General features: G+C 38.3%; 16 non-coding genes across 16 annotated transcripts; all 16 read right to left on the reverse strand.

The window, feature by feature from the left end:
* Positions 1-845: 845 nt before the first annotated feature.
* Positions 846-918, reverse strand: TRNAF-GAA (transfer RNA phenylalanine (anticodon GAA)). Its single transcript has one exon. It is a non-coding gene; the product is annotated as a tRNA-Phe (tRNA).
* Positions 919-1,428: 510 nt separating this feature from the next.
* Positions 1,429-1,501, reverse strand: TRNAF-GAA (transfer RNA phenylalanine (anticodon GAA)). Its single transcript has one exon. It is a non-coding gene; the product is annotated as a tRNA-Phe (tRNA).
* A 2,836-nt stretch (positions 1,502-4,337) lies between these two features.
* Positions 4,338-4,410, reverse strand: TRNAF-GAA (transfer RNA phenylalanine (anticodon GAA)). Its single transcript has one exon. It is a non-coding gene; the product is annotated as a tRNA-Phe (tRNA).
* Positions 4,411-4,920: 510 nt separating this feature from the next.
* Positions 4,921-4,993, reverse strand: TRNAF-GAA (transfer RNA phenylalanine (anticodon GAA)). The gene has a single exon. It is a non-coding gene; the product is annotated as a tRNA-Phe (tRNA).
* Positions 4,994-6,083: 1,090 nt separating this feature from the next.
* Positions 6,084-6,156, reverse strand: TRNAF-GAA (transfer RNA phenylalanine (anticodon GAA)). Its single transcript has one exon. It is a non-coding gene; the product is annotated as a tRNA-Phe (tRNA).
* A 1,091-nt stretch (positions 6,157-7,247) lies between these two features.
* On the reverse strand, positions 7,248-7,320 carry TRNAF-GAA (transfer RNA phenylalanine (anticodon GAA)). The gene has a single exon. It is a non-coding gene; the product is annotated as a tRNA-Phe (tRNA).
* A 1,089-nt stretch (positions 7,321-8,409) lies between these two features.
* On the reverse strand, positions 8,410-8,482 carry TRNAF-GAA (transfer RNA phenylalanine (anticodon GAA)). The gene has a single exon. It is a non-coding gene; the product is annotated as a tRNA-Phe (tRNA).
* Positions 8,483-9,521: 1,039 nt separating this feature from the next.
* TRNAF-GAA (transfer RNA phenylalanine (anticodon GAA)) lies at positions 9,522-9,594 on the reverse strand. Its single transcript has one exon. It is a non-coding gene; the product is annotated as a tRNA-Phe (tRNA).
* A 2,254-nt stretch (positions 9,595-11,848) lies between these two features.
* On the reverse strand, positions 11,849-11,921 carry TRNAV-GAC (transfer RNA valine (anticodon GAC)). Its single transcript has one exon. It is a non-coding gene; the product is annotated as a tRNA-Val (tRNA).
* A 1,674-nt stretch (positions 11,922-13,595) lies between these two features.
* On the reverse strand, positions 13,596-13,668 carry TRNAF-GAA (transfer RNA phenylalanine (anticodon GAA)). Its single transcript has one exon. It is a non-coding gene; the product is annotated as a tRNA-Phe (tRNA).
* Positions 13,669-14,177: 509 nt separating this feature from the next.
* TRNAC-GCA (transfer RNA cysteine (anticodon GCA)) lies at positions 14,178-14,250 on the reverse strand. Its single transcript has one exon. It is a non-coding gene; the product is annotated as a tRNA-Cys (tRNA).
* Positions 14,251-17,087: 2,837 nt separating this feature from the next.
* On the reverse strand, positions 17,088-17,160 carry TRNAF-GAA (transfer RNA phenylalanine (anticodon GAA)). The gene has a single exon. It is a non-coding gene; the product is annotated as a tRNA-Phe (tRNA).
* A 1,039-nt stretch (positions 17,161-18,199) lies between these two features.
* On the reverse strand, positions 18,200-18,272 carry TRNAF-GAA (transfer RNA phenylalanine (anticodon GAA)). Its single transcript has one exon. It is a non-coding gene; the product is annotated as a tRNA-Phe (tRNA).
* Positions 18,273-20,526: 2,254 nt separating this feature from the next.
* TRNAV-GAC (transfer RNA valine (anticodon GAC)) lies at positions 20,527-20,599 on the reverse strand. The gene has a single exon. It is a non-coding gene; the product is annotated as a tRNA-Val (tRNA).
* Positions 20,600-22,273: 1,674 nt separating this feature from the next.
* On the reverse strand, positions 22,274-22,346 carry TRNAF-GAA (transfer RNA phenylalanine (anticodon GAA)). Its single transcript has one exon. It is a non-coding gene; the product is annotated as a tRNA-Phe (tRNA).
* A 509-nt stretch (positions 22,347-22,855) lies between these two features.
* Positions 22,856-22,928, reverse strand: TRNAF-GAA (transfer RNA phenylalanine (anticodon GAA)). The gene has a single exon. It is a non-coding gene; the product is annotated as a tRNA-Phe (tRNA).
* Between the last annotated feature and the right edge of the window lie 2,569 nt (positions 22,929-25,497).

Genomic DNA, 25,497 nt, shown 5'->3' on the forward strand with positions numbered 1-25,497 from the left:
TGACTACTGACATCTGTGTTCAAGGGGAAGTGGAATGTGATGCAGACAAGAGTTTACTTTACAAAAAAGGACGAAATGGGAAACATTCATTGTCAAACCTGAAGGCAAGATAGGTCGAAGAAAGTTTAAAAGGAGGACAGAAAGCAAAGTCTATGTTGAATTGATCATTTTGTACATCAGTTGATAAAAATGTTGATAGAGAAAAAAGTACTACAGCTGATTCCAAGACCTATTTTGTTAGAAGCAAGGAACCTCTCAACTGTGCCGAAACCCGGGATGGAACCAGGGACCTTTAGATCTAGAGTCTAACGCTGTCCCAACTGAGCTATAGCGGCCTGCTTATAGCTGTGGTCTTCATACTCTAATTTAAACCATTTAACAAAATAGATGCAGGACCTGGATTTTTAACCTCATATGGTAGAGATATGTTTTAAGGAGTCCTGTATCATTCCGCAATTAACTGGTGCAATGGGCAAATAGCATTTTTGGGATCCAGGTTAGGTAGTTGTTTTTTTAACTCTGAATGGGCTAGCACTATATTACCCAGATATATTTGGCATGAGTAGGTAAGCAATGTCATCTGACTACTGACATCTGTATTCAAGGGGAGGTGGAAGGTAATGCAGACAAGAGTTTACTTTACAAAAAAGCATGAAATGGGAAATATTCATTGTCAAACCTGAAGGTAAGAGAGGTGGAAGCAAGTTTAGAAGGAGGACATAAAGCAAAGTCTATGTTAAATTGATAGTGTTGTAGATCAGTTGGAAAAAATTTGATGAATAGAGAAAAAGTACTACAGCTGATTCCAAGACCTATTTTGTTAGAAGCAAGGAACCTCTCAACTGTGCCGAAACCCGGGATTGAACCAGGGACCTTTAGATCTTCAGTCTAACGCTCTCCCAACTGAGCTATTTCGGCCTGCTTATAGCTGTGGTCTTCATACTTTAATTTAAACCATTTAACAAAATAGATGCAGGACCTGTATTTTTAACCTCATATGGTAGAGATATGTTTTAAGGAGACCTGTATCATTCCACAATTAACTGGTACAATGGGTAAATAGCATTTTTTGGATCCAGGTTAGGTAGTTGTTTTTTTAACTCTGAATGGACTAGCACTATATTATCCAGATATATTTGGCATGAGTAGGTAAGCAATGTCATCTGACTACTGACATCTGTGTTCAAGGGGAAGTGGAAGGTAATGCAGACAAGAGTTTACTTTACAAAAAAGCATGAAATGGGAAATATTCATTGTCAAACCTGAAGGTAAGAGAGGTGGAAGCAAGTTTAGAAGGAGGACATAAAGCAAAGTCTATGTTAAATTGATTGTGTTGTAGATCAGTTGGAAAAAATTTGATGAATAGAGAAAAAGTACTACAGCTGATTCCAAGACCTATTTTGTTAGAAGCAAGGAACGTCTCAACTGTGCCGAAACCCGGGATTGAACCAGGGACCTTTAGATCTTCAGTCTAACGCTCTCCCAATTGAGCTATTTCGGCCTTCTGATAGCTGGGGTCTTCATACTTTAATTTGAACCATTTAACAAAATAGATGCAGGACCTGGATTTTTAACCTCATATGGTAGAGATATGTTTTAAGGAGTCCTGTATCATTCCCCAGTTAACTGGTGCAATGGGTAAATAGCATTTTTGGGATCCAGGTTAGGTAGTTGTTTTTTTAACTCTGAATGGACTAGCACTATATTACGCAGATATATTAGGCATGAGTAGGTAAGCAATGGCATCTGACTACTGACATCTGTGTTCAAGGGGAAGTGGAATGTGATGCAGACAAGAGTTTACTTTACAAAAAAGGACGAAATGGAAAACATTCATAGTCAAACCGGAAGGCAAGATAGGTGGAAGAAAGTTTAAAAGGAGGACAGAAAGCAAAGTCTATGTTGAATTGATCATTTTTCTAGATCAGTTGATAAAAATGTTAATAGAGAAAAAGTACTACAGCTGATTCCAAGACCTATTTTGTTAGAAGCAAGGAACCTCTCAACTGTGCCGAAACCCGGGATTGAATCAGGGACCTTTAGATCTTCAGTCTAACACTCTCCCAACTGAGCTATTTCGGCCTGCTTATAGCTGTGGTCTTCATACTTTAATTTAAACCATTTAACAAAACAGATGCAGGACCTGGATTTTTAACCTCATATGGTAGAGATAGGTTTTAAGGAGTCCTGTACCATTCCCCAGTTAACTGGTGCAATGGGTAAATAGTATTTTTGGGATCCAGGTTAGGTAGTTGTTTTTTTAACTCTGAATGGACTAGCACTATATTACCTAGATATATTTGGCATGAGTAGGTAAGCAATGTCATCTGACTACTGACATCTGTGTTCAAGGGGAAGTGGAATGTGATGCAGACAAGAGTTTACTTTACAAAAAAGGACGAAATGGGAAACATTCATTGTCAAACCTGAAGGCAAGATAGGTGGAAGAAAGTTTAAAAAGAGGACAGAAAGCAAAGTCTATGTTGAATTGATCATTTTGTAGATCAGTTGATAAAAATGTTGATAGAGAAAAAAGTACTACAGCTTATTCCAAGACCTATTTTGTTAGAAGCAAGGAACCTCTCAACTGTGCCGAAACCCGGGATTGAACCAGGGACCTTTAGATCTTCAGTCTAACGCTCTCCCAACTGAGCTATTGCGGCCTGCTTATAGCTGTGGTCTTCATACTTTAATTTAAAACATTTAACAAAATAGATGCAGGACCTGGATTTTTAACCTCATATGGTAGAGATATGTTTTAAGGAGTCCTGTATCATTCCGCAATTAACTGGTGCAATGGGCAAATAGCAGTTTTGGGATCCAGGTTAGGTAGTTGTTTTTTTAACTCTGAATGGACTAGCACTATATTACCCAGATATATTTGGCATGAGTAGGTAAGCAATGTCATCTGACTACTGACATCTGTATTCAAGGGGAGGTGGAAGGTAATGCAGACAAGAGTTTACTTTACAAAAAAGCATGAAATGGGAAATATTCATTGTCAAACCTGAAGGTAAGAGAGGTGGAAGCAAGTTTAGAAGGAGGACATAAAGCAAAGTCTATGTTAAATTGATTGTGTTGTAGATCAGTTGGAAAAAATTTGATGAATAGAGAAAAAGTACTACAGCTGATTCCAAGACCTACTTTGTTAGAATCAAGGAACCTCTCAACTGTGCCCAAACCCGGGATTGAACCAGGGACCTTTAGATCTTCAGTCTAACGCTCTCCCAGCTGAGCAATTTCGGCCTGCTTATAGCTGTGGTCTTCATACTTTAATTTAAACCATTTAACAAAATAGATGCAGGACCTGGATTTTTAACCTCATATGGTAGAGATATGTTTTAAGGAGTCCTGTATCATTCCCCAGTTAACTGGTGCAATGGGTAAATAGCATTTTTGGGATCCAGGTTAGGTAGTTGTTTTTTTAACTCTGAATGGACTAGCACTATATTACCTAGATATATTTGGCATGAGTAGGTAAGCAATGTCATCTGACTACTGACATCTGTGTTCAAGGGGAAGTGGAATGTGATGCAGACAAGAGTTTACTTTACAAAAAAGGACGAAATGGGAAACATTCATTGTCAAACCTGAAGGCAAGATAGGTCGAAGAAAGTTTAAAAGGAGGACAGAAAGCAAAGTCTATGTTGAATTGATCATTTTGTACATCAGTTGATAAAAATGTTGATAGAGAAAAAAGTACTACAGCTGATTCCAAGACCTATTTTGTTAGAAGCAAGGAACCTCTCAACTGTGCCGAAACCCGGGATGGAACCAGGGACCTTTAGATCTAGAGTCTAACGCTGTCCCAACTGAGCTATAGCGGCCTGCTTATAGCTGTGGTCTTCATACTCTAATTTAAACCATTTAACAAAATAGATGCAGGACCTGGATTTTTAACCTCATATGGTAGAGATATGTTTTAAGGAGTCCTGTATCATTCCGCAATTAACTGGTGCAATGGGCAAATAGCATTTTTGGGATCCAAGTTAGGTAGTTGTTTTTTTAACTCTGAATGGGCTAGCACTATATTACCCAGATATATTTGGCATGAGTAGGTAAGCAATGTCATCTGACTACTGACATCTGTATTCAAGGGGAGGTGGAAGGTAATGCAGACAAGAGTTTACTTTACAAAAAAGCATGAAATGGGAAATATTCATTGTCAAACCTGAAGGTAAGAGAGGTGGAAGCAAGTTTAGAAGGAGGACATAAAGCAAAGTCTATGTTAAATTGATAGTGTTGTAGATCAGTTGGAAAAAATTTGATGAATAGAGAAAAAGTACTACAGCTGATTCCAAGACCTATTTTGTTAGAAGCAAGGAACCTCTCAACTGTGCCGAAACCCGGGATTGAACCAGGGACCTTTAGATCTTCAGTCTAACGCTCTCCCAACTGAGCTATTTCGGCCTGCTTATAGCTGTGGTCTTCATACTTTAATTTAAACCATTTAACAAAATAGATGCAGGACCTGTATTTTTAACCTCATATGGTAGAGATATGTTTTAAGGAGACCTGTATCATTCCACAATTAACTGGTACAATGGGTAAATAGCATTTTTTGGATCCAGGTTAGGTAGTTGTTTTTTTAACTCTGAATGGACTAGCACTATATTATCCAGATATATTTGGCATGAGTAGGTAAGCAATGTCATCTGACTACTGACATCTGTGTTCAAGGGGAAGTGGAAGGTAATGCAGACAAGAGTTTACTTTACAAAAAAGCATGAAATGGGAAATATTCATTGTCAAACCTGAAGGTAAGAGAGGTGGAAGCAAGTTTAGAAGGAGGACATAAAGCAAAGTCTATGTTAAATTGATTGTGTTGTAGATCAGTTGGAAAAAATTTGACGAATAGAGAAAAAGTACTACAGCTGATTCCAAGACCTATTTTGTTAGAAGCAAGGAACGTCTCAACTGTGCCGAAACCCGGGATTGAACCAGGGACCTTTAGATCTTCAGTCTAACGCTCTCCCAATTGAGCTATTTCGGCCTTCTGATAGCTGGGGTCTTCATACTTTAATTTGAACCATTTAACAAAATAGATGCAGGACCTGGATTTTTAACCTCATATGGTAGAGATATGTTTTAAGGAGTCCTGTATCATTCCCCAGTTAACTGGTGCAATGGGTAAATAGCATTTTTGGGATCCAGGTTAGGTAGTTGTTTTTTTAACTCTGAATGGACTAGCACTATATTACGCAGATATATTAGGCATGAGTAGGTAAGCAATGGCATCTGACTACTGACATCTGTGTTCAAGGGGAAGTGGAATGTGATGCAGACAAGAGTTTACTTTACAAAAAAGGACGAAATGGAAAACATTCATAGTCAAACCGGAAGGCAAGATAGGTGGAAGAAAGTTTAAAAGGAGGACAGAAAGCAAAGTCTATGTTGAATTGATCATTTTTCTAGATCAGTTGATAAAAATGTTATTAGAGAAAAAGTACTACAGCTGATTCCAAGACCTATTTTGTTAGAAGCAAGGAACCTCTCAACTGTGCCGAAACCCGGGATTGAACCAGGGACCTTTAGATCTTCAGTCTAACACTCTCCCAACTGAGCTATTTCGGCCTGCTTATAGCTGTGGTCTTCATACTTTAATTTAAACCATTTAACAAAACAGATGCAGGACCTGGATTTTTAACCTCATATGGTGAGATATGTTTTAAGGAGTCCTGTATCATTCCGCAATTAACTGGTGCAATGGGTAAATAGCATTTTTGGGATCCAGGTTAGGTAGTTGTTTTTTTAACTCTGAATGGACTAGCACTATATTACCCAGATATATTTGGCATGAGTAGGTAAGCAATGTCATCTGACTACTGACATCTGTGTTCAAGGGGAAGTGGAAGGTAATGCAGACAAGAGTTTACTTTACAAAAAAGCATGAAATGGGAAATATTCATTGTCAAACCTGAAGGTAAGAGAGGTGGAAGCAAGTTTAGAAGGAGGATATAAAGCAAAGTCTATGTTAAATTGATTGTGTTGTAGATCAGTTGGAAAAAATTTGATGAATAGAGAAAAAGTACTACAGCTGATTCCAAGACCTATTTTGTTAGAAGCAAGGAACCTCTCAACTGTGCCGAAACCCGGGATTGAACCAGGGACCTTTAGATCTTCAGTCTAACGCTCTCCCAACTGAGCTATTTCGGCCTTCTGATAGCTGTGGTCTTCATACTTTAATTTGAACCATTTAACAAAATAGATGCAGGACCTGGATGTTCAACCTCATATGGTAGAGATATGTTTTAAGGAGTCCTGTATCATTCCCCAGTTAACTGGTGCAATGGGTAAATAGCATTTTTGGGATCCAGGTTAGGTAGTTGTTTTTTTAACTCTGAATGGACTAGCACTATATTATCCAGATATATTTGGCATGAGTAGGTAAGCAATGTCATCTGACTACTGACATCTGTGTTCAAGGGGAAGTGGAAGGTAATGCAGACAAGAGTTTACTTTACAAAAAAGCATGAAATGGGAAATATTCATTGTCAAACCTGAAGATAAGAGAGGTGGAAGCAAGTTTAGAAGGAGGACATAAAGCAAAGTCTATGTTAAATTGATTGTGTTGTAGATCAGTTGGAAAAAATTTGATGAATAGAGAAAAAGTACTACAGCTGACTCCAAGACCTATTTTGTTAGAAGCAAGGAACGTCTCAACTGTGCCGAAACCCGGGATTGAACCATGGACCTTTAGATCTTCAGTCTAACGCTCTCCCAACTGAGCTATTTCGGTCTTCTGATAGCTGGGGTCTTCATACTTTAATTTGAACCATTTAACAAAATAGATGCAGGACCTGGATTTTTAACCTCATATGGTAGAGATATGTTTTAAGGAGTCCTGTATCATTCCCCAGTTAACTGGTGCAATGGGTAAATAGCATTTTTGGGATCCAGGTTAGGTAGTTGTTTTTTTAACTCTGAATGGACTAGCACAATATTACCCAGATATATTTGGCATGAGTAGGTAAGCAATGTCATCTGACTACTGACATCTGTGTTCAAGGGGAAGTGGAATGTGATGCAGACAAGAGTTTACTTTACAAAAAAGGACGAAATGGAAAACATTCATACTCAAACCGGAAGGCAAGATAGGTGGAAGAAAGTTTAAAAGGAGGACAGAAAGCAAAGTCTATGTTGAATTGATCATTTTGTAGATCAGTTGATAAAAATGTTGATAGAGAAAAAAGTACTACAGCTGATTCCAAGACCTATTTTGTTAGAAGCAAGGAACCTCTCAACTGTGCCGAAACCCGGGATTGAACCAGGGACCTTTAGATCTTCAGTCTAACGCTCTACCAACTGAGCTATTTCGGCCTGCTTATAGCTGTGGTCTTCATACTTTAATTTAAACCATTTAACAAAACAGATGCAGGACCTGGATTTTTAACCTCATATGGTGAGATATGTTTTAAGGAGTCCTGTATCATTCCGCAATTAACTGGTGCAATGGGTAAATAGCATTTTTGGGATCCAGGTTAGGTAGTTGTTTTTTTAACTCTGAATGGACTAGCACTATATTACCCAGATATATTTGGCATGAGTAAGTAAGCAATGTCAGCTGACTACTGACATCTGTGTTCAAGGGGAAGTGGAAGGTAATGCAGACAAGAGTTTACTTTACAAAAAAGCATGAAATGGGAAATATTCATTGTCAAACCTGAAGGTAAGAGAGGTGGAAGCAAGTTTAGAAGGAGGACATAAAGCAAAGTCTATGTTAAATTGATTGTGTTGTAGATCAGTTGGAAAAAATTTGATGAATAGAGAAAAAGAACTACAGCTGATCCCAAGACCTATTTTGTTAGAAGCAAGGAACCTCTCAACTGTGCCGAAACCCGGGATTGAACCAGGGACCTTTAGATCTTCAGTCTAACGCTCACCCAACTGAGCTATTTCGGCCTTCTGATAGCTGGGGTCTTCATACTTTAATTTAAACCATTTAACAAAATAGATGCAGGACCTAGATTTTTAACCTCATATGGTAGGTTATGTTTTAAGGAGTCCTGTATCATTCCCCAGTTAACTGGTGCAATGGGTAAATAGCATTTTTGGGATCCAGGTTAGGTAGTTGTTTTTTTAACTCTGAATGGACTAGCACTATATTACCCAGATATATTTGGCATGAGTAGGTAAGCAATGTCATCTGACTACTGACATCTGTGTTCAAGGGGAAGTGGAATGTGATGCAGACAAGAGTTTACTTTACAAAAAAGGACGAAATGGAAAACATTCATAGTCAAACCTGAAGGCAAGATAGGTGGAAGAAAGTTTAAAAGGAGGACAGAAAGCAAAGTCTATGTTGAATTGATCATTTTGTAGATCAGTTGATAAAAATGTTGATAGAGAAAAAAGTACTACAGCTGATTCCAAGACCTATTTTGTTAGAAGCAAGGAACCTCTCAACTGTGCCGAAACCCGGGATTGAACCAGGGACCTTTAGATCTTCAGTCTAATGCTCTCCCAACTGAGCTATTTCGGCCTTCTGATATCTGGGGTCTTAATACTTTAATTTGAACCATTTAACACAATAGATGCAGGACCTGGATTTTTAACCTCATATGGTAGAGATATGTTTTAAGGAGTCCTGTATCATTCCCCAGTTAACTGGTGCAATGGGTAAATAGCATTTCTGGGATCCAGGTTAGGTAGTTGTTTTTTTAACTCTGAATGGACTAGCACTATATCACCCAGATATATTTGGCATGAGTAGGTAAGCAATGTCATCTGACTACTGACATCTGTGTTCAAGGGGAAGTGGAATGTGATGCAGACAAGAGTTTACTTTACAAAAAAGGACGAAATGGAAAACATTCATAGTCAAACCTGAAGGCAAGATAGGTGGAAGAAAGTTTAAAAGGAGGACAGAAAGCAAAGTCTATGTTGAATTGATCATTTTGTAGATCAGTTGATAAAAATGTTGATAGAGAAAAAAGTACTACAGCTGATTCCAAGACCTATTTTGTTAGAAGCAAGGAACCTCTCAACTGTGCCGAAACCCGGGATTGAACCAGTGACCTTTAGATCTTCAGTCTAACGCTCTCCCAACTTAGCTATTTCGGCCTGCTTATAGCTGTGGTCTTCATACTTTAATTTAAACCATTTAACAAAATAGATGCAGGACCTCGATTTTTAACCTCATATGGTGAGATATGTTTTAAGGAGTCCTGTATCATTCCGCAATTAACTGGTGCAATGGGTAAATAGCATTTTTGGGATCCAGATATATTTGGCATGAGTAGGTAAGCAATGTCATCTGACTACTGACATCTGTATTCAAGGGGAGGTCGAAGGTAATGCAGACAAGAGTTTACTTTACAAAAAAGCATGAAATGGGAAATATTCATTGTCAAACCTGAAGGTAAGAGAGGTGGAAGCAAGTTTAGAAGGAGGACATAAAGCAAAGTCTATGTTAAATTGATTGTGTTGTAGATCAGTTGGAAAAAATTTGATGAATAGAGAAAAAGTACTACAGCTGATTCCAAGACCTATTTTGTTAGAAGCAAGGAACCTCTCAACTGTGCCGAAACCCGGGATTGAACCAGGGACCTTTAGATCTTCAGTCTAACGCTCTCCCAACTGAGCTATTTCGGCCTGCTTATAGCTGTGGTCTTCATACTTTAATTTAAACCATTTAACAAAATAGATGCAGGACCTGGATTTTTAACCTCATATGGTAGAGATATGTTTTAAGGAGACCTGTATCATTCCGCAATTAACTGGTGCAATGGGTAAATAGCATTTTTTGGATCCAGGTTAGGTAGTTGTTTTTTTAACTCTGAATGGACTAGCACTATATTACCCAGATATATTTGGCATGAGTAGGTAAGCAATGTCATCTGACTACTGACATCTGTGTTCAAGGGGAAGTGGAAGGTAATGCAGACAAGAGTTTACTTTACAAAAAAGCATGAAATGGGAAATATTCATTGTCAAACCTGAAGGTAAGAGAGGTGGAAGCAAGTTTAGAAGGAGGACATAAGCAAAGTCTATGTTAAATTGATTGTGTTGTAGATCAGTTGGAAAAAATTTGATGAATAGAGAAAAAGAACTACAGCTGATCCCAAGACCTATTTTGTTAGAAGCAAGGAACCTCTCAACTGTGCCAAAACCCAGGATTGAACCAGGGACCTTTAGATCTTCAGTCTAACGCTCGGCCAACTGAGCTATTTCGGCCTTCTGATAGCTGGGGTCTTCATACTTTAATTTGAACCATTTAACAAAATAGAATCAGGACCTGGATTTTTAACCTCATATGGTAGAGATATGTTTTAAGGAGTCCTGTATCATTCCCCAGTTAACTGGTGCAATGGGTAAATAGCATTTTTGGGATCCAGGTTAGGTAGTTGTTTTTTTTAACTCTGAATGGACTAGCACTATATTACCCAGATATATTTGGCATGAGTAGGTAAGCAATGTCATCTGACTACTGACATCTGTGTTCAAGGGGAAGTGGAATGTGATGCAGACAAGAGTTTACTTTACAAAAAAGGACAAAATGGAAAACATTCATAGTCAAACCTGAAGGCAAGATAGGTGGAAGAAAGTTTAAAAGGAGGACAGAAAGCAAAGTCTATGTTGAATTGATCATTTTGTAGATCAGTTGATAAAAATGTTGATAGAGAAAAGAGTACTACAGCTGATTCCAAGACCTATTTTGTTAGAAGCAAGGAACCTCTCAACTGTGCCGAAACCCGGGATTGAACCACGGACCTTTAGATCTTCAGTCTAACGCTCTCCCAGCTTAGCTATTTTGGCCTGCTTATAGCTGTGGTCTTCATACTTTAATTTAAACCATTTAACAAAATAGATGCAGGACCTGGATTTTTAACCTCATATGGTGAGATATGTTTTAAGGAGTCCTGTATCATTCCGCAATTAACTGGTGCAATGGGTAAATAGCATTTTTGGGATCCAGGTTAGGTAGTTGTTTTTTTAACTCTGAATGGACTAGCACTATATTACCCAGATATATTTGGCATGAGTAGGTAAGCAGTGTCATCTGACTACTGACATCTGTATTCAAGGGGAGGTGGAAGGTAATGCAGACAAGAGTTTACTTTACAAAAAAGCATGAAATGGGAAACATTCATTGTCAAACCTGAAGGCAAGATAGGTGGAAGAAAGTTTAAAAGGAGGACAGAAAGCAAAGTCTATGTTAAATTGATTGTGTTGTAGATCAGTTGGAAAAAATGTGATGAATAGAGAAAAAGTACTACAGCTGATTCCAAGACCTATTTTGTTAGAAGCAAGGAACCTCTCAACTGTGCCGAAACCCGGGATTGAATCAGGGACCTTTAGATCTTCAGTCTAACGCTCTCCCAACTGAGCTATTTCGGCCTGCTTATAGCTGTGGTCTTCATACTTTAATTTAAACCATTTAACAAAATAGATGCAGGGCCTGGATTTTTAACCTCATATGGTAGAGATATGTTTTAAGGAGTCCTGTATCATTCCCCAGTTAACTGGAGCAATGGGTAAATAGCATTTTTGGGATCCAGGTTAGGTAGTTGTTTTTTTAACTCGAAATGGACTAGCACTATATTACCTAGATATATTTGGCATGAGTAGGTAAGCAATGTCATCTGACTACTGACATCTGTGTTCAAGGGGAAGTGGAATGTGATGCAGACAAGAGTTTACTTTACAAAAAAGGACGAAATGGGAAACATTCATTGTCAAACCTGAAGGCAAGATAGGTGGAAGAAAGTTTAAAAGGAGGACAGAAAGCAAAGTCTATGTTGAATTGATCATTTTGTAGATCAGTTGATAAAAATGTTGATAGAGAAAAAAGTACTACAGCTGATTCCAAGACCTATTTTGTTAGAAGCAAGGAACCTCTCAACTGTGCCGAAACCCGGGATTGAACCAGGGACCTTTAGATCGTCAGTCTAACGCTCTCCCAACTGAGCTATTGCGGCCTGCTTATAGCTGTGGTCTTCATACTTTAATTTAAACCATTTAACAAAATAGATGCAGGACCTGGATTTTTAACCTCATATGGTAGAGATATGTTTTAAGGAGTCCTGTATCATTCCACAATTAACTGGTGCAATGGGCAAATAGCAGTTTTGGGATCCAGGTTAGGTAGTTGTTTTTTTAACTCTGAATGGACTAGCACTATATTACCCAGATATATTTGGCATGAGTAGGTAAGCAATGTCATCTGACTACTGACATCTGTATTCAAGGGGAGGTGGAAGGTAATGCAGACAGGAGTTTACTTTACAAAAAAGCATGAAATGGGAAATATTCATTGTCAAACCTGAAGGTAAGAGAGGTGCAAGCAAGTTTAGAAGGAGGACATAAAGCAAAGTCTATGTTAAATTGATTGTGTTGTAGATCAGTTGGAAAAAATTTGATGAATAGAGAAAAAGTACTACAGCTGATTCCAAGACCTATTTTGTTAGAAGCAAGGAACCTCTCAACTGTGCCGAAACCCGGGATTGAACCAGGGACCTTTAGATCTTCAGTCTAACTCTCTCCCAACTGAGATATTTCGGCCTGCTTATAGCTGGGGTCTTCATACTTTAATTTAAATCATTTAACAAAATAGATGCAGGACCTGGATTTTTACCCTCATATGGTAGAGATATGTTTTAAGGAGTCCTGTATCATTCCCCAGTTAACTGGTGCAATGGGTAAATAGCATTTTTGGGATCCAGGTTAGGTAGTTGTTTTTTTAACTCTGAATGGACTAGCACTATATTACCTAGATATATTTGGCATGAGTAGGTAAGCAATGTCATCTGACTACTGACATCTGTGTTCAAGGGGAAGTGGAATGTGATGCAGACAAGAGTTTACTTTACAAAAAAGGACGAAATGGGAAACATTCATTGTCAAACCTGAAGGCAAGATAGGTGGAAGAAAGTTTAAAAGGAGGACAGAAAGCAAAGTCTATGTTGAATTGATCATTTTGTAGATCAGTTGATAAAAATGTTGATAGAGAGAAAAGTACTACAGCTGATTCCAAGACCTATTTTGTTAGAAGCAAGGAACCTCTCAACTGTGCCGAAACCCGGGATGGAACCAGGGACCTTTAGATCTTCAGTCTAACGCTCTCCCAACTGAGCTATTGCGGCCTGCTTATAGCTGTGGTCTACATACTTTAATTTAAACTATTTAACAAAATAGATGCAGGACCTGGATTTTTAACCTCATATGGTAGAGATATGTTTTAAGGAGTCCTGTATCATTCCGCAATTAACTGGTGCAATGGGCAAATAGCAGTTTTGGGATCCAGGTTAGGTAGTTGTTTTTTTAACTCTGAATGGACTAGCACTATATTACCCAGATATATTTGGCATGAGTAGGTAAGCAATGTCATCTGACTACTGACATCTGTGTTCAAGGGGAAGTGGAAGGTAATGCAGACAAGAGTTTACTTTACAAAAAAGCATGAAATGGGAAATATTCATTGTCAAACCTGAAGGTAAGAGAGGTGGAAGCAAGTTTAGAAGGAGTACATAAAGCAAAGTCTATGTTAAATTGATTGTGTTGTAGATCAGTTGGAAAAAATTTGATGAATAGAGAAAAAGTACTACAGCTGATTCCAAGACCTATTTTGTTAGAAGCAAGGAACCTCTCAACTGTGCCGAAACCCGGGATTGAACCAGGGACCTTTAGATCTTCAGTCTAACGCTCTCCCAACTGAGCTATTTCGGCCTTCTGATAGCTGGGGTCTTCATACTTTAATTTGAACCATTTAACAAAATAGATGCAGGACCTGGATTTTTAACCTCATATGGTAGAGATATGTTTTAAGGAGTCCTGTATCATTCCCCAGTTAACTGGTGCAATGGGTAAATAGCATTTTTGGGATCCAGGTTAGGTAGTTGTTTTTTTTAACTCTGAATGGACTAGCACTATATTACCCAGATATATTTGGCATGAGTAGGTAAGCAATGTCATCTGACTACTGACATCTGTGTTCAAGGGGAAGTGGAATGGGATGCAGACAAGAGTTTACTTTACAAAAAAGGACGAAATGGAAAACATTCATAGTCAAACCTGAAGGCAAGATAGGTGGAAGAAAGTTTAAAAGGAGGACAGAAAGCAAAGTCTATGTTGAATTGATCATTTTGTAGATCAGTTGATAAAAATGTTAATAGAGAAAAAAGTACTACAGCTGATTCCAAGACCTATTTTGTTAGAAGCAAGGAACCTCTCAACTGTGCCAAAACCCGGGATTGAACCAGGGACCTTTAGATCTGCAGTCTAACGCTCTCCCAACTGAGCTATTTCGGCCTGCTTACAGCTGTGGTCTTCATACTTTAATTTAAACCATTTAACAAAATAGATGCAGGACCTGGATTTTTAACCTCATATGGTGAGATATGTTTTAAGGAGTCCTGTATCATTCCGCAATTAACTGGTGCAGTGGGTAAATAGCATTTTTGGGATCCAGGTTAGGTAGTTGTTTTTTTAACTCTGAATGGACTAGCACTATATTACCCAGATATATTTGGCATGAGTAGGTAAGCAATGTCATCTGACTACTGACATCTGTGTTCAAGGGGAAGTGGAAGGTAATGCAGACAAGAGTTTACTTTACAAAAAAGCATGAAATGGGAAATATTCATTGTCAAACCTGAAGGTAAGAGAGGTGGAAGCAAGTTTAGAAGGAGGATATAAAGCAAAGTCTATGTTAAATTGATTGTGTTGTAGATCAGTTGGAAAAAATTTGATGAGTAGAGAAAAAGTTCTACAGCTGATTCCAAGACCTATTTTGTTAGAAGCAAGGAACCTCTCAACTGTGCCGAAACCCGGGATTGAACCAGGGATCTTTAGATCTTCAGTCTAACGCTCTCCAAACTGAGCTATTTCGGCCTTCTCATAGCTGTGGTCTTCATACTTTAATTTGAACCATTTAACAAAATAGATGCAGGACCTGGATTTTTAACCTCATATGGTAGAGATATGTTTTAAGGAGTCCTGTACCATTCCCCAGTTAACTGGTGCAATGGGTAAATAGTATTTTTGGGATCCAGGTTAGGTAGTTGTTTTTTTAACTCTGAATGGACTAGCACTATATTACCTAGATATATTTGGCATGAGTAGGTAAGCAATGTCATCTGACTACTGACATCTGTGTTCAAGGGGAAGTGGAATGTGATGCAGACAAGAGTTTACTTTACAAAAAAGGACGAAATGGGAAACATTCATTGTCAAACCTGAAGGCAAGATAGGTGGAAGAAAGTTTAAAAAGAGGACAGAAAGCAAAGTCTATGTTGAATTGATCATTTTGTAGATCAGTTGATAAAAATGTTGATAGAGAAAAAAGTACTACAGCTTATTCCAAGACCTATTTTGTTAGAAGCAAGGAACCTCTCAACTGTGCCGAAACCCGGGATTGAACCAGGGACCTTTAGATCTTCAGTCTAACACTCTCCCAACTGAGCTATTGCGGCCTGCTTATAGCTGTGGTCTTCATACTTTAATTTAAAACATTTAACAAAATAGATGCAGGACCTGGATTTTTAACCTCATATGGTAGAGATATGTTTTAAGGAGTCCTGTATCATTCCGCAATTAACTGGTGCAATGGGCAAATAGCAGTTTTGGGATCCAGGTTAGGTAGTTGTTTTTTTAACTCTGAATGGACTAGCACTATATTACCCAGATATATTTGGCATGAGTAGGTAAGCAATGTCATCTGACTACTGACATCTGTATTCAAGGGGAGGTGGAAGGTAATGCAGACAAGAGTTTACTTTACAAAAAAGCATGAAATGGGAAATATTCATTGTCAAACCTGAAGGTAAGAGAGGTGGAAGCAAGTTTAGAAGGAGGACATAAAGCAAAGTCTATGTTAAATTGATTGTGTTGTAGATCAGTTGGAAAAAATTTGATGAATAGAGAAAAAGTACTACAGCTGATTCCAAGACCTACTTTGTTAGAAGCAAGGAACCTCTCAACTGTGCCCAAAACCCGGGATTGAACCAGGGACCTTTAGAGCTTCAGTCTAACGCTCTCCCAGCTGAGCAATTTCGGCCTGCTTATAGCTGTGGTCTTCATACTTTAATTTAAACCATTTAACAAAATAGATGCAGGACCTGGATTTTTAACCTCATATGGTAGAGATATGTTTTAAGGAGTCCTGTATCATTCCCCAGTTAACTGGTGCAATGGGTAAATAGCATTTTTGGGATCCAGGTTAGGTAGTTGTTTTTTTAACTCTGAATGGACTAGCACTATATTACCCAGATATATTTGGCATGAGTAAGTAAGCAATGTCAGCTGACTACTGACATCTGTGTTCAAGGGGAAGTGGAAGGTAATGCAGACAAGAGTTTACTTTACAAAAAAGCATGAAATGGGAAATATTCATTGTCAAACCTGAAGGTAAGAGAGGTGGAAGCAAGTTTAGAAGGAGGACATAAAGCAAAGTCTATGTTAAATTGATTGTGTTGTAGATCAGTTGGAAAAAATTTGATGAATAGAGAAAAAGAACTACAGCTGATCCCAAGACCTATTTTGTTAGAAGCAAGGAACCTCTCAACTGTGCCGAAACCCGGGATTGAACCAGGGACCTTTAGATCTTCAGTCTAACGCTCACCCAACTGAGCTATTTCGGCCTTCTGATAGCTGGGGTCTTCATACTTTAATTTAAACCATTTAACAAAATAGATGCAGGACCTAGATTTTTAACCTCATATGGTAGGTTATGTTTTAAGGAGTCCTGTATCATTCCCCAGTTAACTGGTGCAATGGGTAAATAGCATTTTTGGGATCCAGGTTAGGTAGTTGTTTTTTTAACTCTGAATGGACTAGCACTATATTACCCAGATATATTTGGCATGAGTAGGTAAGCAATGTCATCTGACTACTGACATCTGTGTTCAAGGGGAAGTGGAATGTGATGCAGACAAGAGTTTACTTTACAAAAAAGGACGAAATGGAAAACATTCATAGTCAAACCTGAAGGCAAGATAGGTGGAAGAAAGTTTAAAAGGAGGACAGAAAGCAAAGTCTATGTTGAATTGATCATTTTGTAGATCAGTTGATAAAAATGTTGATAGAGAAAAAAGTACTACAGCTGATTCCAAGACCTATTTTGTTAGAAGCAAGGAACCTCTCAACTGTGCCGAAACCCGGGATTGAACCAGGGACCTTTAGATCTTCAGTCTAATGCTCTCCCAACTGAGCTATTTCGGCCTTCTGATATCTGGGGTCTTAATACTTTAATTTGAACCATTTAACACAATAGATGCAGGACCTGGATTTTTAACCTCATATGGTAGAGATATGTTTTAAGGAGTCCTGTATCATTCCCCAGTTAACTGGTGCAATGGGTAAATAGCATTTCTGGGATCCAGGTTAGGTAGTTGTTTTTTTAACTCTGAATGGACTAGCACTATATCACCCAGATATATTTGGCATGAGTAGGTAAGCAATGTCATCTGACTACTGACATCTGTGTTCAAGGGGAAGTGGAATGTGATGCAGACAAGAGTTTACTTTACAAAAAAGGACGAAATGGAAAACATTCATAGTCAAACCTGAAGGCAAGATAGGTGGAAGAAAGTTTAAAAGGAGGACAGAAAGCAAAGTCTATGTTGAATTGATCATTTTGTAGATCAGTTGATAAAAATGTTGATAGAGAAAAAAGTACTACAGCTGATTCCAAGACCTATTTTGTTAGAAGCAAGGAACCTCTCAACTGTGCCGAAACCCGGGATTGAACCAGTGACCTTTAGATCTTCAGTCTAACGCTCTCCCAACTTAGCTATTTCGGCCTGCTTATAGCTGTGGTCTTCATACTTTAATTTAAACCATTTAACAAAATAGATGCAGGACCTCGATTTTTAACCTCATATGGTGAGATATGTTTTAAGGAGTCCTGTATCATTCCGCAATTAACTGGTGCAATGGGTAAATAGCATTTTTGGGATCCAGATATATTTGGCATGAGTAGGTAAGCAATGTCATCTGACTACTGACATCTGTATTCAAGGGGAGGTCGAAGGTAATGCAGACAAGAGTTTACTTTACAAAAAAGCATGAAATGGGAAATATTCATTGTCAAACCTGAAGGTAAGAGAGGTGGAAGCAAGTTTAGAAGGAGGACATAAAGCAAAGTCTATGTTAAATTGATTGTGTTGTAGATCAGTTGGAAAAAATTTGATGAATAGAGAAAAAGTACTACAGCTGATTCCAAGACCTATTTTGTTAGAAGCAAGGAACCTCTCAACTGTGCCGAAACCCGGGATTGAACCAGGGACCTTTAGATCTTCAGTCTAACGCTCTCCCAACTGAGCTATTTCGGCCTGCTTATAGCTGTGGTCTTCATACTTTAATTTAAACCATTTAACAAAATAGATGCAGGACCTGGATTTTTAACCTCATATGGTAGAGATATGTTTTAAGGAGACCTGTATCATTCCGCAATTAACTGGTGCAATGGGTAAATAGCATTTTTTGGATCCAGGTTAGGTAGTTGTTTTTTTAACTCTGAATGGACTAGCACTATATTACCCAGATATATTTGGCATGAGTAGGTAAGCAATGTCATCTGACTACTGACATCTGTGTTCAAGGGGAAGTGGAAGGTAATGCAGACAAGAGTTTACTTTACAAAAAAGCATGAAATGGGAAATATTCATTGTCAAACCTGAAGGTAAGAGAGGTGGAAGCAAGTTTAGAAGGAGGACATAAGCAAAGTCTATGTTAAATTGATTGTGTTGTAGATCAGTTGGAAAAAATTTGATGAATAGAGAAAAAGAACTACAGCTGATCCCAAGACCTATTTTGTTAGAAGCAAGGAACCTCTCAACTGTGCCAAAACCCAGGATTGAACCAGGGACCTTTAGATCTTCAGTCTAACGCTCGGCCAACTGAGCTATTTCGGCCTTCTGATAGCTGGGGTCTTCATACTTTAATTTGAACCATTTAACAAAATAGAATCAGGACCTGGATTTTTAACCTCATATGGTAGAGATATGTTTTAAGGAGTCCTGTATCATTCCCCAGTTAACTGGTGCAATGGGTAAATAGCATTTTTGGGATCCAGGTTAGGTAGTTGTTTTTTTTAACTCTGAATGGACTAGCACTATATTACCCAGATATATTTGGCATGAGTAGGTAAGCAATGTCATCTGACTACTGACATCTGTGTTCAAGGGGAAGTGGAATGTGATGCAGACAAGAGTTTACTTTACAAAAAAGGACAAAATGGAAAACATTCATAGTCAAACCTGAAGGCAAGATAGGTGGAAGAAAGTTTAAAAGGAGGACAGAAAGCAAAGTCTATGTTGAATTGATCATTTTGTAGATCAGTTGATAAAAATGTTGATAGAGAAAAGAGTACTACAGCTGATTCCAAGACCTATTTTGTTAGAAGCAAGGAACCTCTCAACTGTGCCGAAACCCGGGATTGAACCACGGACCTTTAGATCTTCAGTCTAACGCTCTCCCAGCTTAGCTATTTTGGCCTGCTTATAGCTGTGGTCTTCATACTTTAATTTAAACCATTTAACAAAATAGATGCAGGACCTGGATTTTTAACCTCATATGGTGAGATATGTTTTAAGGAGTCCTGTATCATTCCGCAATTAACTGGTGCAATGGGTAAATAGCATTTTTGGGATCCAGGTTAGGTAGTTGTTTTTTTAACTCTGAATGGACTAGCACTATATTACCCAGATATATTTGGCATGAGTAGGTAAGCAGTGTCATCTGACTACTGACATCTGTATTCAAGGGGAGGTGGAAGGTAATGCAGACAAGAGTTTACTTTACAAAAAAGCATGAAATGGGAAACATTCATTGTCAAACCTGAAGGCAAGATAGGTGGAAGAAAGTTTAAAAGGAGGACAGAAAGCAAAGTCTATGTTAAATTGATTGTGTTGTAGATCAGTTGGAAAAAATGTGATGAATAGAGAAAAAGTACTACAGCTGATTCCAAGACCTATTTTGTTAGAAGCAAGGAACCTCTCAACTGTGCCGAAACCCGGGATTGAATCAGGGACCTTTAGATCTTCAGTCTAACGCTCTCCCAACTGAGCTATTTCGGCCTGCTTATAGCTGTGGTCTTCATACTTTAATTTAAACCATTTAACAAAATAGATGCAGGGCCTGGATTTTTAACCTCATATGGTAGAGATATGTTTTAAGGAGTCCTGTATCATTCCCCAGTTAACTGGAGCAATGGGTAAATAGCATTTTTGGGATCCAGGTTAGGTAGTTGTTTTTTTAACTCGAAATGGACTAGCACTATATTACCTAGATATATTTGGCATGAGTAGGTAAGCAATGTCATCTGACTACTGACATCTGTGTTCAAGGGGAAGTGGAATGTGATGCAGACAAGAGTTTACTTTACAAAAAAGGACGAAATGGGAAACATTCATTGTCAAACCTGAAGGCAAGATAGGTGGAAGAAAGTTTAAAAGGAGGACAGAAAGCAAAGTCTATGTTGAATTGATCATTTTGTAGATCAGTTGATAAAAATGTTGATAGAGAAAAAAGTACTACAGCTGATTCCAAGACCTATTTTGTTAGAAGCAAGGAACCTCTCAACTGTGCCGAAACCCGGGATTGAACCAGGGACCTTTAGATCGTCAGTCTAACGCTCTCCCAACTGAGCTATTGCGGCCTGCTTATAGCTGTGGTCTTCATACTTTAATTTAAACCATTTAACAAAATAGATGCAGGACCTGGATTTTTAACCTCATATGGTAGAGATATGTTTTAAGGAGTCCTGTATCATTCCACAATTAACTGGTGCAATGGGCAAATAGCAGTTTTGGGATCCAGGTTAGGTAGTTGTTTTTTTAACTCTGAATGGACTAGCACTATATTACCCAGATATATTTGGCATGAGTAGGTAAGCAATGTCATCTGACTACTGACATCTGTATTCAAGGGGAGGTGGAAGGTAATGCAGACAGGAGTTTACTTTACAAAAAAGCATGAAATGGGAAATATTCATTGTCAAACCTGAAGGTAAGAGAGGTGCAAGCAAGTTTAGAAGGAGGACATAAAGCAAAGTCTATGTTAAATTGATTGTGTTGTAGATCAGTTGGAAAAAATTTGATGAATAGAGAAAAAGTACTACAGCTGATTCCAAGACCTATTTTGTTAGAAGCAAGGAACCTCTCAACTGTGCCGAAACCCGGGATTGAACCAGGGACCTTTAGATCTTCAGTCTAACTCTCTCCCAACTGAGATATTTCGGCCTGCTTATAGCTGGGGTCTTCATACTTTAATTTAAATCATTTAACAAAATAGATGCAGGACCTGGATTTTTACCCTCATATGGTAGAGATATGTTTTAAGGAGTCCTGTATCATTCCCCAGTTAACTGGTGCAATGGGTAAATAGCATTTTTGGGATCCAGGTTAGGTAGTTGTTTTTTTAACTCTGAATGGACTAGCACTATATTACCTAGATATATTTGGCATGAGTAGGTAAGCAATGTCATCTGACTACTGACATCTGTGTTCAAGGGGAAGTGGAATGTGATGCAGACAAGAGTTTACTTTACAAAAAAGGACGAAATGGGAAACATTCATTGTCAAACCTGAAGGCAAGATAGGTGGAAGAAAGTTTAAAAGGAGGACAGAAAGCAAAGTCTATGTTGAATTGATCATTTTGTAGATCAGTTGATAAAAATGTTGATAGAGAGAAAAGTACTACAGCTGATTCCAAGACCTATTTTGTTAGAAGCAAGGAACCTCTCAACTGTGCCGAAACCCGGGATGGAACCAGGGACCTTTAGATCTTCAGTCTAACGCTCTCCCAACTGAGCTATTGCGGCCTGCTTATAGCTGTGGTCTACATACTTTAATTTAAACTATTTAACAAAATAGATGCAGGACCTGGATTTTTAACCTCATATGGTAGAGATATGTTTTAAGGAGTCCTGTATCATTCCGCAATTAACTGGTGCAATGGGCAAATAGCAGTTTTGGGATCCAGGTTAGGTAGTTGTTTTTTTAACTCTGAATGGACTAGCACTATATTACCCAGATATATTTGGCATGAGTAGGTAAGCAATGTCATCTGACTACTGACATCTGTGTTCAAGGGGAAGTGGAAGGTAATGCAGACAAGAGTTTACTTTACAAAAAAGCATGAAATGGGAAATATTCATTGTCAAACCTGAAGGTAAGAGAGGTGGAAGCAAGTTTAGAAGGAGTACATAAAGCAAAGTCTATGTTAAATTGATTGTGTTGTAGATCAGTTGGAAAAAATTTGATGAATAGAGAAAAAGTACTACAGCTGATTCCAAGACCTATTTTGTTAGAAGCAAGGAACCTCTCAACTGTGCCGAAACCCGGGATTGAACCAGGGACCTTTAGATCTTCAGTCTAACGCTCTCCCAACTGAGCTATTTCGGCCTTCTGATAGCTGGGGTCTTCATACTTTAATTTGAACCATTTAACAAAATAGATGCAGGACCTGGATTTTTAACCTCATATGGTAGAGATATGTTTTAAGGAGTCCTGTATCATTCCCCAGTTAACTGGTGCAATGGGTAAATAGCATTTTTGGGATCCAGGTTAGGTAGTTGTTTTTTTTAACTCTGAATGGACTAGCACTATATTACCCAGATATATTTGGCATGAGTAGGTAAGCAATGTCATCTGACTACTGACATCTGTGTTCAAGGGGAAGTGGAATGGGATGCAGACAAGAGTTTACTTTACAAAAAAGGACGAAATGGAAAACATTCATAGTCAAACCTGAAGGCAAGATAGGTGGAAGAAAGTTTAAAAGGAGGACAGAAAGCAAAGTCTATGTTGAATTGATCATTTTGTAGATCAGTTGATAAAAATGTTAATAGAGAAAAAAGTACTACAGCTGATTCCAAGACCTATTTTGTTAGAAGCAAGGAACCTCTCAACTGTGCCAAAACCCGGGATTGAACCAGGGACCTTTAGATCTTCAGTCTAACGCTCTCCCAACTGAGCTATTTCGGCCTGCTTACAGCTGTGGTCTTCATACTTTAATTTAAACCATTTAACAAAATAGATGCAGGACCTGGATTTTTAACCTCATATGGTGAGATATGTTTTAAGGAGTCCTGTATCATTCCGCAATTAACTGGTGCAGTGGGTAAATAGCATTTTTGGGATCCAGGTTAGGTAGTTGTTTTTTTAACTCTGAATGGACTAGCACTATATTACCCAGATATATTTGGCATGAGTAGGTAAGCAATGTCATCTGACTACTGACATCTGTGTTCAAGGGGAAGTGGAAGGTAATGCAGACAAGAGTTTACTTTACAAAAAAGCATGAAATGGGAAATATTCATTGTCAAACCTGAAGGTAAGAGAGGTGGAAGCAAGTTTAGAAGGAGGATATAAAGCAAAGTCTATGTTAAATTGATTGTGTTGTAGATCAGTTGGAAAAAATTTGATGAGTAGAGAAAAAGTTCTACAGCTGATTCCAAGACCTATTTTGTTAGAAGCAAGGAACCTCTCAACTGTGCCGAAACCCGGGATTGAACCAGGGATCTTTAGATCTTCAGTCTAACGCTCTCCAAACTGAGCTATTTCGGCCTTCTCATAGCTGTGGTCTTCATACTTTAATTTGAACCATTTAACAAAATAGATGCAGGACCTGGATTTTTAACCTCATATGGTAGAGATATGTTTTAAGGAGTCCTGTACCATTCCCCAGTTAACTGGTGCAATGGGTAAATAGTATTTTTGGGATCCAGGTTAGGTAGTTGTTTTTTTAACTCTGAATGGACTAGCACTATATTACCTAGATATATTTGGCATGAGTAGGTAAGCAATGTCATCTGACTACTGACATCTGTGTTCAAGGGGAAGTGGAATGTGATGCAGACAAGAGTTTACTTTACAAAAAAGGACGAAATGGGAAACATTCATTGTCAAACCTGAAGGCAAGATAGGTGGAAGAAAGTTTAAAAAGAGGACAGAAAGCAAAGTCTATGTTGAATTGATCATTTTGTAGATCAGTTGATAAAAATGTTGATAGAGAAAAAAGTACTACAGCTTATTCCAAGACCTATTTTGTTAGAAGCAAGGAACCTCTCAACTGTGCCGAAACCCGGGATTGAACCAGGGACCTTTAGATCTTCAGTCTAACGCTCTCCCAACTGAGCTATTGCGGCCTGCTTATAGCTGTGGTCTTCATACTTTAATTTAAAACATTTAACAAAATAGATGCAGGACCTGGATTTTTAACCTCATATGGTAGAGATATGTTTTAAGGAGTCCTGTATCATTCCGCAATTAACTGGTGCAATGGGCAAATAGCAGTTTTGGGATCCAGGTTAGGTAGTTGTTTTTTTAACTCTGAATGGACTAGCACTATATTACCCAGATATATTTGGCATGAGTAGGTAAGCAATGTCATCTGACTACTGACATCTGTATTCAAGGGGAGGTGGAAGGTAATGCAGACAAGAGTTTACTTTACAAAAAAGCATGAAATGGGAAATATTCATTGTCAAACCTGAAGGTAAGAGAGGTGGAAGCAAGTTTAGAAGGAGGACATAAAGCAAAGTCTATGTTAAATTGATTGTGTTGTAGATCAGTTGGAAAAAATTTGATGAATAGAGAAAAAGTACTACAGCTGATTCCAAGACCTACTTTGTTAGAAGCAAGGAACCTCTCAACTGTGCCCAAAACCCGGGATTGAACCAGGGACCTTTAGAGCTTCAGTCTAACGCTCTCCCAGCTGAGCAATTTCGGCCTGCTTATAGCTGTGGTCTTCATACTTTAATTTAAACCATTTAACAAAATAGATGCAGGACCTGGATTTTTAACCTCATATGGTAGAGATATGTTTTAAGGAGTCCTGTATCATTCCCCAGTTAACTGGTGCAATGGGTAAATAGCATTTTTGGGATCCAGGTTAGGTAGTTGTTTTTTTAACTCTGAATGGACTAGCACTATATTACCTAGATATATTTGGCATGAGTAGGTAAGCAATGTCATCTGACTACTGACATCTGTGTTCAAGGGGAAGTGGAATGTGATGCAGACAAGAGTTTACTTTACAAAAAAGGACGAAATGGGAAACATTCATTGTCAAACCTGAAGGCAAGATAGGTCGAAGAAAGTTTAAAAGGAGGACAGAAAGCAAAGTCTATGTTAAATTGATCATTTTGTACATCAGTTGATAAAAATGTTGATAGAGAAAAAAGTACTACAGCTGATTCCAAGACCTATTTTGTTAGAAGCAAGGAACCTCTCAACTGTGCCGAAACCCGGGATGGAACCAGGGACCTTTAGATCTAGAGTCTAACGCTGTCCCAACTGAGCTATAGCAGCCTGCTTATAGCTGTGGTCTTCATACTCTAATTTAAACCATTTAACAAAATAGATGCAGGACCTGGATTTTTAACCTCATATGGTAGAGATATGTTTTAAGGAGTCCTGTATCATTCCGCAATTAACTGGTGCAATGGGCAAATAGCATTTTTGGGATCCAGGTTAGGTAGTTGTTTTTTTAACTCTGAATGGGCTAGCACTATATTACCCAGATATATTTGGCATGAGTAGGTAAGCAATG

The sequence above is a fragment of the Lissotriton vulgaris genome, chromosome 8 (assembly GCF_964263255.1).
Source record: "Lissotriton vulgaris chromosome 8, aLisVul1.2, whole genome shotgun sequence".
NCBI classification, from domain to species: Eukaryota; Metazoa; Chordata; class Amphibia; order Caudata; family Salamandridae; genus Lissotriton; species Lissotriton vulgaris.